This window comes from Harmonia axyridis, chromosome 4, assembly GCF_914767665.1.
Source record: "Harmonia axyridis chromosome 4, icHarAxyr1.1, whole genome shotgun sequence".
Taxonomy (NCBI): Eukaryota; Metazoa; Arthropoda; class Insecta; order Coleoptera; family Coccinellidae; genus Harmonia; species Harmonia axyridis.
The window spans coordinates 21,385,358-21,397,865 of NC_059504.1; the positions used below are offsets into that span (position 1 = coordinate 21,385,358).

General features: G+C 32.8%; 1 protein-coding gene across 4 annotated transcripts in view; it reads left to right on the forward strand.

Moving 5' to 3' along the window:
* The first annotated feature begins 254 nt into the window (after positions 1 to 254).
* The window catches only part of LOC123677790 (GATA-binding factor A-like), a 134,790-nt gene continuing 122,536 nt past the window's right edge, over positions 255 to 12,508 (forward strand). For all 4 annotated transcript variants that reach the window (XM_045614499.1, XM_045614500.1, XM_045614497.1 and 1 more), the window contains exon 1: positions 255 to 458. The gene's annotated coding sequence lies outside the window, so the exon portion shown is untranslated. The remainder of the gene's footprint in view (positions 459 to 12,508) is intronic.

The following is a 12,508-nucleotide window of genomic DNA, read 5'->3' on the forward strand; positions in this document are numbered from 1 at the left end:
AAAACATCTAGGATTTACTGATCCTAACAGTCTGGCCAAATTTTTTTGAGTCGTCCTCCATGTGATACGCTCTGAACTTGATGAAGACCATTCCAGACAAAGTATCGGTCGACCAGTGTACGTATGCAAAACATATCAGACTTGTTCATTCCGAGATACATAATCTACCACGAATTTATGATAATTAAATACAGCAATGTGGTCTTGAATAAGGCTGGGTCCCCACCAGCGTGACAACAGAGGCGGAGCCACGGTGTCAAAGTCGCGACTTATGTCAGTTCTTCCAAGCCCTCTAAAGTTCAACGACGTGTTCGTAGATTTTGTGCCTAATCGTAAAAGTTGTTATCGATCCGTGCTGTGCTGTCAATTTTTTTTTGTTTATATCTGGTTTTGACATCCATTTACATCGTCTTCAGATTAGGTGTTACGACGTTTCTATCTCTACTCTTAGGTGAATGGTGAGTTATTCCAAGTTTTATTATTCCGTATTTGATTTTCATTTGGTTAATGAGCTGAATGCCTTTTCAATCTCTTTGACAATGTATATTTATAACCGCTCAATAATCAATAATTCAATCAGATAGAGTTTGAACTATCGTTCTATCAAGTTTTCAGTTATTTCTATGGAACTGTCACTAGTTGACATCTGTCAACTTCAACCTGAAATATTTTGGCGGGTTTTTGTTCCGTTGTTGCTGAACATTCATTCACAATCCAAAATTTCAGTGAATACTAAATACTTTTATGTTTAATTCAACTTCATTGTTTATTTTGAACTTATATTCAATATATTTCTTGCCTAAAATAGAAATTTCAAAATAGTTATGAGAAGTTACACGAACAATTATCCTTCTTATTGGCGTTTACTGAACTCTTGTTATGAATGAACTGCAACATTTTACTTATCTTTCAAGGAACTGTAACCTGGAAGTATGAGTTGTTCAGTTATTTTCTTCCTATTGTAATGTAATACCTACATTACCTATTTGTCCTGGTTAACATGAATTGTTAATCAAGGGTAGACAGCGAAAATACTATCTTCCTTATGATTTATCCAATTGTCAACGTATCTCTAAAAAAAAACAAACCAAAAACTGCCATTCAATCACTGATTATCCAAAGGAGGCGGAAACATGAAAGAGATACAGAACAAAGTCATTTATGCGCGTAGTGAACGAACTGTCAATGTCAAAATAGGGATGTCAACAGAAAAACTTGAATTTGAAATACCTAGCACATATACCTAATAACAGCATGGAAAATATTGTCTCTTGATCTTTATGAGAAGTTGAGAAAATCGATTGATCGAATTAACAAATTTATGAGGGGATTTGCAAATTCTGTTGATAACATAATTACGATCTTTTATTGTTCTGAACTTTCAATTTTACTGCAAATCATTTATGACAACCTACACTTATAACTATGATATTTAATTAATTGTTTCTAGTGTGAATGACACAAGTACTGTTTATTACTGATATGAAATTATTGCCCATATAATTAATTGACTATTCAATTGGAAAGTAAACAAAATAGTGCATCATTGCAATCGAATACCTACGAATAGGGACTGCTTGATTGAATGAATGATTGAAAAATTAAACAGTGGATGAAATCAAGAGTCTGCGCACTTTTATAAATTCACATTCCTGTGATTTATTCATGAAATTTCACTTGAAGACTAAACTTCCTATAACATACCACCATAGAGCAATAAACATAGATAGAGGAAGTATACGCAATTTTTATATGTCCCCAACATGGTTAGATTACGTTGTCGGATTGTGATATATTTTCAAATCCACAATTTTACTATATCCTTATGAATGTATTATATGTATGTATTTATTTGAATGATTCCTGATTAAATATGCAAATTTGAATATTTGTAAGCCGTTATTTTTTCTAATTGTCGAATTTATAATAAGCAGAATATTTATTATTTTCTGTATCTACCTGCTGAAATCCAAGGTTTGGCAACTTTTGCTCTCCTAATGTCATCGATTGTTTCACGTCGTTTGACGCGTTTGAAGTTTGTTTTCTGGATTTCTGATATATCTAGTTATTAATTTCAATATATTTTAAGTTAGTATAAAACGTTGATTAACTATGGGACATAAGAAATGCGTTCTTTGTGGAGAAACTCGCGAATTGAGAGAAATATCGTATCACTGATATGTTTTCATTTCTGCGCGCTTCACGTCAAATTTGGTAGTTCAAATTTAGAACAATATTTGCCTACTGAAAATGACATATGCTCCCTCTATCGATCGGGTAGACTTTTTTCCCTCAAATTTTTGGAACAAATTTTCTAATTAGCTTAACTCTGCAACCATGTACCGGGTAATATTTTGACAATATAAGATATTAATTGTATATAGTTTTTGAGGATTGTAAGTGAATAATGAACCAATAAAATTGAAATTGAAATTTGAAAAATTTATGAGCCTACTTGTGAAAGGAACCATTGACTACGCCACTGAAATGTTTACTCTCCCTCTAGTTGTCAATTTTGTTGTTTTCCTATCTCACTTTATCATCATACTGTTGCAATTGATTACAATACAACGCTATTTACTTCTAAGGGCACCTCTATCTTTTCTTTTCTCTGAGGTTTCACTCTTCAAAATCCTCTAGTCTAGAGCCATACAAACTCGGCAAAAACGAGGTATCGATTTCAGGTTATCTACAAGTCGTAATGACCAATGACCAAATATGCCGCAACGAAAGTCAAGGTTTTTTTTGCACCTGTTGAGCAAATATGTTTTACCCAACATCCCCTTACAATTTCGCAACCACCCACATTGTTTCCTCAATATAAACGCAATAAACAATGATGGCTGGCGCCAGATATTGAGAAATGCTTACAGTAAGAATCCAATTCACATCAGCCGACAAGACAGGTAATATTTTTTTAACTGTGTCCCTTTCCCTTTCTCTCAGGAAAGAGTGATTTCGGATTTCTGGAGATTTTTGAATGGAACTATACTTTTATTTTGTTCACTTAAAGTGATTGGCGTCTATCATTTTGCCTTTGATTAATTAATTAATATAGGTATCAAAATAAATGGCATCACAATAAACAATTTAAGATATGCCGATGACACGGTTGTAATTGCAGAAACTCCTAAGAACTTCAAATACTTGTTAACAATATAGTAGAATGCAGTGAAGAATAAGGGTTATCACTTAACATCAGCAAAACAAAAATAATGGTAGTATCTAAATCACAACAAAACTTCTCTGACATAACCGTGCATGGTCAAAAAATTGAACGTGTGAGGAAGTATAATTACCTGGGAACTGTTGTCAACGAAAATAACGATAGCTCTGAAGAAATCAGGATAAGAGTGGAAAAAGCTAGAGCCACTTTTTCCAATATGAAGAAGATATTCTGTGGGCGAGATCTAAGCCTTAAACTTAAAATTCGCCTTGTGCGATGTTACGTGCTGTCAATTCTTTTCTACGGAATGGAAGCGTGGACATTGAAGAAGATTGCTATCAGAAGGATGGAAGCATTTGAGATGAGGATGTACCCTAGGATACTGAGAGTATCGTGGACGGAGAGAGTGACGAATGTGGAGATCTTGCGGAGAATGCAGAAAGGGAAAGAATTGGTACTGACTATTAAAAAGCGCAAACTGCAATACCTGGGACATATTATGAGGGGAGATAGATACCGGTTGCTGCAGCTTATTGTCCAGGGAAAGATAGTGGGCAAAAGATCAATTGGAAGAAGAAGAAACTCATGGTTGAAGAACTTGAGAGAATGGTACAATTCCAACAACTGCCAATTGTTTAGATCTGCAGTATCGAGAATAGGCATAGCTTGGATGGTAGCCAAACTTCGGAGCGTAGACGGCACTTGAAGAAGAAGAAGAAGAAGAAGAATTAATTAATTTTGTCTTTATTTTCTGATTTTTGAATAAAACATGTGTCAAACACTTAGGGGCTGTTGAGTTACAGTTTCAAGGATACAGATAAGTTTTTCTCAATAACTTGAAACATACCTATCTACCTATATATATTCGATCGAACGGAAAATTTTTGGTTTAATGTAAAATAACAAGTTTATTAACATTTTATGAAGAATTTACCATTGGAAACGTTATTAAACCAGTGGATAATGTATTGATAGATCAATATAGGACGTAGATCAATGATCAAGATAACGATAAATGAATTGATCTGATGGATACCTACGCCTCGCTGCTAGATCCTTTATCTATATCTATCTCAAAAACTGTTAACTAGATTCCAGTATTATTTTGCATATACATGAAGGAAGTTACTGAAATAGGTTATTTGAAATCCCATATTAGGCTCTTTTTCCATTATTCGCACCGAATACAATTACTGCACAAATCGAAAGAAAAAAGATCAAAATCTTTGAGCACGTATTTTTCATTTTCATGTTGTCATCGTTCCTTCAGGAAAATTATAAGATTATTGCAAAAAATGACACTTGATGGCAGGGATTCATACTGAGTGATTTTTTGAGTTGAATCAGTCAAAAATCTTGAATCTTACGGAAAATGTTATTGAATACTTTACTTCAAATAGATTGACCTCTTTCATTTCCTTCACCCTTATGGGAGAGGGGTATCAACTTTGAAATTTTAAATGGGAACCATGATTCTTATAGCAGATCCGTATTCTACGTTAAAAAAAACAAAAGATTTGTACAACAAAATATTTCAGTGACATCACATCCAATAGAGTTGATATTTTGCGTGTGAATATTTAATAACAATTTTGGGATTATGCAAAATTTTATGTTGATTCCATCCCCTGATATCATCGACAATTCAAACTGGAAATCGAAAAAAACTCGATACATATTTCCGTAACAATAGATACAACCAGGTTGAAATTGTTTTCTCTACCTCCTTATCATTATTGGCTTGTGGTATACCTAATATATTATTTCAAATAGAAACTAACATACCAGTGTTTTCTAATTTTTAATTTGTGAATTTCAAAATTTTATTCTATTCTGTTTTTATCTTTAAGTGGGTTAGATCTGAGGAAATTCTTAAATTTACTTTTCTTAATATATTTTTCACATAAATACTCAATAAAAATTCCATAGAAGGAATAAGATTCAATTAGATTTTGGATAACTCATTTAGGAAATACAGATGTGAACGTAACAGACTACTTGATTATTGGATTTCTCATTGAAGATCAAAAAACCGATATAACAATATATAATTCCAAAATAGAACATAAATGAACTATATATATACAATTCCAAGACTTTATTTAAAGATCTATTCAAATAGCTTGATATCAGCTTTGTTGGTTATCTGTCCAACTATTATTGTCTCCATTTCTCAAAAATCCCAGCTAGGGTCATTCTCAAAATAATTTTTCAAATTCATCACCTGAGCTGGGAACTAACACACATTATATCAATTATCTGCAGAGAAGGCTTTTACACAAGGCTTCAACAACCTAATTAGGGATTCACGGCTTGGCTTGATTTTCAAGCTACTTGATTTCAAGTCAAGTAGGTATTTATTTATTAAGTACTTGAATCATATCAAGCTACTTGATTTCTAGCAGTTTTATTGTCAGTGTCACATCAATAAAAAAATGGTGAAATGAGAAGGAAAAAAAAACACTGTTATTTATTAAACTTATTGTATAAAAGAACCGAAAATATCAACTTTTCTGAAATTTTCCATCCAGGATCTAAGAGGCATCTTTTAGATTTATCGCCTAACCTATTGCGTGTTTTTCAAACTGTAAGAGCAACTCTGGAAAATTATCTTTCAACAGGAGCTGGAGATGCTGGCGTTGATAAACAAATCCTTGTTGTGCCATTTTGGCCAAGTTTGGAAAGATATTTCTATGTTGGTACTCCGAACTTTCCGCCACGGCTTTATCTGTCAATTCATCAATTTGTCTTAAAGAAATCAGTTCTGCAAACAACATTTTTCAATGCAAAAATCACTAAATTACATTTATGGAAATATTTCATTAATTTCAATGAAAATGCAATGAATTAGAGAAAATAATGTATAATACTCGTACAGAAGGCTCATTCTACCACTCGTTCATTACAAAACTCGCCACTTCGTGGCTCGTTTTTGAATTTTGAACTCGTGGAAGAATATCAATGCCTTCTGCACTTGTATTATAAATAACTATTCTGAAATAACCAAAATCTACCAACAGATTTAATAGAAATGTGAGGAAACTACTAATAAAGTCTCATTTTGAAGCAAATATTCTCTGTATCTACCATAAAATCGTACTCTATTATATTTTCCTGTTTATCAATAAGAATTTTTCCATGATCAACTGTACTGGGTGAAATACTCAAATTGATTAATCGATGGGTAGGTATTCCAAATTGATACAATTCAGTTTCACAATTTCTTGGATAAAAACCAATAACACAAACATACTGAACTAAATTCAATCTTCTGTCAATGACACTTCCAATACCAACCCGAATTCTGCAAATCAAAATATGACTTAATGAGCCATCAAAAACTCAATTTCGATTTTCAACAACCACTAGGGATGTCAATAATTTCTGAACGGACTATAGGTAATTCACTAATCAAGTTGAAGTAATGGTAGGTCTGGATCAAATATAGTCCTAAATTTCGATTGAACTTGTAAAACACTTCAGCACAATATTCTTCTGCAATTTTGATCAAATTGTAAAAAGCTTCTTTGATTACTGATCACAAAGCTCTGGCTTCTCGTTTGGATTGATAGAGCCAGATAGAGATCCCTACAAAATTCGGAGGACAGATTCTGTATTTAGTGTCACTTTTTTCGATAGTATCTGACCCGATTTGGGATCGATTAAATTTGTTCGATCCGTCGGGGTCGGTTGAAAAAGAAGTCCGTCTACCTGAAGTCCCACGGCTAGGCCTAATAATTAATTAGTGGTTAATTGTTTGCACCGACGGCCGTCGGATAGATACTCAACAGAACTCGAATGTTCAATCTAATCTTGCATATTATTTTCAAGGATTTCGAAAGAAAAGGCCACGAAATCAAATCATATTATCTATATATTACATACAAGTAAATTGTTTCGAGTCGTTAGTAATTGATAGTTAATCATAATGTACACAGAAATATGTATTATTAATGGATATGTTCCAATACTGAATTCATTGATGTTGTTGCATGTTTCTGTAATAAATTTCATCTTCAAACGTTGTTGAGTTGAAGTATTGAACTGAAGTTCTGTTGTAAGGTCCTTATAGAGATTTTGTTCTCCTGATAATTTAAAAATTTCAGTTTTATGTGAAATAACAATTTCAATTTCCATGCGAAATTTCATGTTGGTTGTGTCTCTAGAACTATATAGAGAAAATTCAAGAAGAATATCGAAAAAATAATGCCCAATTTTTACGTAGCAAATGATCCGATCGAGTTGAAATTTTGTAAGTCTTAAACAGAATAACAATTCAAAACTTCGTGCAAAATTTCATGTAAATAGCGGAATCAGGATTATAAAAAATTCATCGAGAAAATTAGGAAAGTACTGACGTGACGTCCGTTCCACTCTCGGCTGGACCGTTGGGTCAAAGCCAGCTAGATCAAGTAGCGACCTTACTCCTCAGTAACGGCTGAAATGTTGAAAAATTTGCACCCTGATATTTAGAGAGATTACTATTTCTAGAATGTGCGTTGATTATCTGAGCAAAGAAAAGAAATACTGCAAGATGATTGAGGTAATTCCGGAATATTTCTTATGACTTTTCTTCAACAAAAATAGGAGCCATTCTACGTTTCATGTCATGATACTCTACAGATTAAGCGGGTAATTGTTATACATAATACCTAATTGAACTTCGGGTGCACATATTCTGAAATTTAAGAGACCAGCTTGTTTTCAGACCGAGAAAATATAATAGAAAATTAGAAAACACTAAAAGGTCTTCAGTCAAAAATCTTATAGTAGTTCGTAAGATAATGGTTCATGAGATATTTCTTAAAAGCATCACATCATTTTGAAATTGAACCAGCACCAGCGTTCAAAAGTTTTAGATTTACATCAGTTCTCTCCTCATGTGTTTTTATATTGATGTTTTTTTATGATTTATTTTGTTATTTAGGTTGTTTTATACCAATGAAATTTATTATATTTTATTTAGGTTGAAATGAACAGGAGATGTACTTAGGTGCATTACTGGACTCCGCCTATTCTCACATTTTCGAAGTTATTTTTTTTTTTTTGTAAAATCATTTGTATTGATCTTGTATTGTGGGAATAAAGTCAATTATTATTATTATTATTTTTATATGTAGTACAATGATCTATTACAATGAAGAAATGAAATTGGGAAAGCATTGACGTGAACTTTCTCGTTCTTCAATGGGCTAATTATGCCCTTGGAGACCACATAATGAAATATATGTGTATGTGGTATCCAAGGGCGCAATTTGCGCATGAATAACGAGTACTCAAATGCCTGACTTCTTCTTCTTCTTTTCAATAACTTCCAACAGCAGGCCACAATCAGTCCCATTGCCAGTCACCGCTGTGGGAAATGGGCTCAGCAATAGTGCTATGTACCCAAAATCAGTGTATTTGGATTCAGCTTCAGTGACCTCTTCATTAAGTGGGATGATTCCCGGGACTGTGGAGTCTAGGATGTACCTATATCATCCCACATATCAGTTTAGTCATTATTAAACAACAAATTTAATCGCAATCAGGCAAATAAAGCAACAGCAGTGTAGGATCAAAAACACAGGGGAAAGAAAAAACATTGGGACATATAACTACATGCTGACTATTGCTCAAAAATCAATCAAAGAAAGCTACTGTCTACCAAAGCACACAAAAAAAATACCGCATTAGCATCCAACCTCCATCTCAAACTTTAATCCCACAAGAAGTCAAAAAAGAAAAAATAATATCGTACGCGACCAAGTTACCAGAGAATATAACCTCAAAAATATTAATGGGCAAGGCAAATTTCATCTGAGAAAGACCTTCGTAAAGCTGACAGGATTTCGCCAAATTATTCTCGCATGAAAAGTGAAAAGAACATATGAAAAAAGTCAAAGTTTTCACCGCAGCCACACAATGGGTAATCCAGTATTCCCAGTCTATATAAATGACTTGGGACAGTGCAGTGTCCCGACCTCAGTCTACAAAAGGTTGAAATGAACTTTCTGGGACGGTCCACCCCTCTAAACAAATGCCTGACTTCAAGTCAGTGTTCCACTAGAAATTTTTTTTTGTTCAGTATTTACGGAATGTACAGGGTGAGTCTATAGTGCCGATCGGTCTAAAACTCTCTTAAATTTTAGTCTAGGTCTAGGCGAATGATTCAAATTTTGACGGAATCGACAGCACTCGGCGCATAAACTTGAATTATTTTTTATTCTATAGGCTTGTTCGAAAGTAGTGAAACACGATATCACCAGGTTTTTCTAGATACCCCATTTATAATCATTTATTTTTGTTACTTTTTGACGTAGGCCACTTTTTTAGAAAATTTGGCTTTAAAGGTTTGAACTGAAGATCGAGATAATTGTAAGATTCATTTTTTATTGAATTCCCGAAAAGTTTTCATGTCGGAAAACCTAGTGAGTAATCTTCATCACTAATAAATTAATGACTAATTGATTGAATAATTTTCAAAATTGAATTTTTTTGTACTGAGGCTGGCAATATACTTTTCTCACATACAATTTCAAAGGGATAAGATTAGTGAACTCTTCTTAATATTTACTAATAATAATAATTGAAGATAAGTCAAATCAAATCCTCAAAATATTCGGAAACATTCATCTTGGTGAAATGAAATGGAGACCACGTGAAAAAAAAGGAACATACTCTGAATTGAAGTTACTGCATATTTGCAGCTGAAAAAGTCTCATCAATATTTATCGCTCATATGATCTGCCCAGATGTCTGCAAACTTTTTAATAATTTCAATGAACTGAGGAGCAGTTTGATTTGAAGAAGTTTGCAGACATCTTATTAGATCATTAGGAACGATGAAATAATGATGAGACTTTTTCAGCTAAAATATGCAATCATATTGAACTCATCCTTGAGAGAATTCTCTCTATGTTTGTGTGTGATATTAGGTAGAGTTGATCTTATATCCGTTTGAAATTGTATGGTTGAAAATAATACCGCCAGCCTCATTACAAAAAATGTTTCAACAAAAAATGAAGCCTACTCACTAGACTATCCGACAGGCGAAAAAAAGTCAGGGCATGCCTTTTGGAAAAATGGATTTATTGACATTTTAAGAGGTCATTTTCAAAAAATTTCTGTGTTTCGGACCACCTGTGGGGCAATTCGTAAATTTTGCTGAAGACTTGAAAACTTTTCGGCAATTCAATATTCTATTTATTATTTCTAAATCAGAATACCCTGGAGATATTGATATTAAAAAAAAATTGGCATCTCCATTTGAAAAAATAGGATGTTATCGTGTTTCATCACTTTTGGACTAGCCTGTAGAGACAAAAATAATTCAAACTTATGCGCTGAGTGCTGTCGATTCTGTCGAGTTATCGACCGATCGGGCACTATAGAATATATAATAGGATAAATTGACAATTAATGAACTGCTTTTAATTATTTATTCGGAAAACAATGCAAGATTCGAATGAACAATTTCTGAAGAACAAACAATATTTTAGTTGTTTCACCCAAATAAAAATAAGAATTCAAAAAAAATTCTTTGGTTGAAAGTATGGATTAAGGATCTAATGAAAGCCTAATGAGACTCTTATCACTTTAGACATCCTTGCAAATGTTCAAATAAATTAGCTTGAACGATCTCCAAATACCATCTATCTTAAAAACTATGCATTTTGGGACCCATTGGCCGTGGTTATTGGAATTTATTTTCATAAATAGATCTGACAAACCACTTTTTTGAATATTGTCGCATTTTTTGTTAACACCATCTATAAATAATGATCGAATGCATCCGAATCAAAGAATTTCTTATTCCTATAATCTATATTGTGTATCTTTGAGAACGAAAGGATTTTTGTTCATTCCGACTGAGGTTCTTAATTGATAATAATGAACAAAAAATTTGTGTTTTTGACCCAGTTGTTTCCATATAAGATTCCACTAATACATTCAGCATTTTAATCCACCAAAAATATATTTCACTCTCCATATAAAAAGATGAAGAATAGCAATATCCATATTTCATGAAGCTCATTAATTTGAAAAATAGGTATTCTGATATCATATATTAGTCGACGAGTCGGCTCAATAAAAACACCATTCCTTGGCTACCTGAATCATTAGACGGATCATTTTTATAACAGGCTGGTGCCGAAAATGCACTTTATTAACACATCAATGACCTGCCGGAGATATAATATTTTATTGACCAATATATAAGGAATTGTATGAATGAGAGTTTCTATTTCTTGTACTGAGAAAAGCACCGTACTGAAATAGGTAAGAAGTTTTGGTGCGCTTGTTCATCTGCCCGTTTCCTCTTCAGATCTGATCACTGAAAAAATTGTTGACCTAGAATGTAAATGTAGGGTTCTGATGATACGATCCTGTTGAAATTTTGTATAAACATTCGAGTGGTTATTTTACATGTATCAGGTGTCCAAAATTCGTTATCTAGTGATTCCAGATCCCCTTAATTGAACTAAAAAAAAATGCATGCCACATTTTCGGGCTCGATTTTCGAGAGAATTCAACTGCTTTCAAGCTATAAGAGAAAATTGGAAAACTATGTAAAATGAAAAGTTCTCATAATTTCTTTATTATTGTTGCTATCAACATGAAACAAAAACATCCTACATTTTTATAGATAAGCACTTGGTTGATTTGCCGTGTGAAACTGAAACTTTTGATTATTTTTTTAGTTTGATTAGGAATTTATATTTCATGTTTTATATTTTTGAAAACGGAAAATTTGAGCGATTTTATTTGTTCTAGAAAATGTTATAGTATACAGTTACGAAACTCAAGTTTATTATCTTGTTTTTTTTTTAGTTTGATTTTTGTTGATATCAACATGAAGCTATTCTCAAGCTATAAGAGAAAACTGGGGAATGACGTGAAATGAAAAGTTCTCATAACTTCTCTATTATTGTTGCTATCAACATGAAACAAAAACATCCTACAGGCACTTTTTTTTACTAGAATTCATTGGTATGATAATTTATTGTTTATTGTCATTAGTTTTGAAGTTATACATTATAAGTTTGAAGTTATGATTCATTACAACTTCAAAACTAATGACAATAAAAAATAAATTATTGCACCAATGAATTCTACCTGCAGAATGTTTTTGTTTCATGTTGATAGCAACAATAATAAAGAAGTTATAGAACTTTTCATTTCACGTCATTTCAAGCCATGAGAGTGTCACAAATTGATCGAACCATTTTTTCTTCAAAAGATTCTTGAACAATATCTCGGTTATCGATTAGTTTGCGAACAAAAGTTACACAGGGTGATTTATTAGGTCACCGACAAACTTTAAGAGGTCATGCAATTTTAACGAAAAAACATTATGGG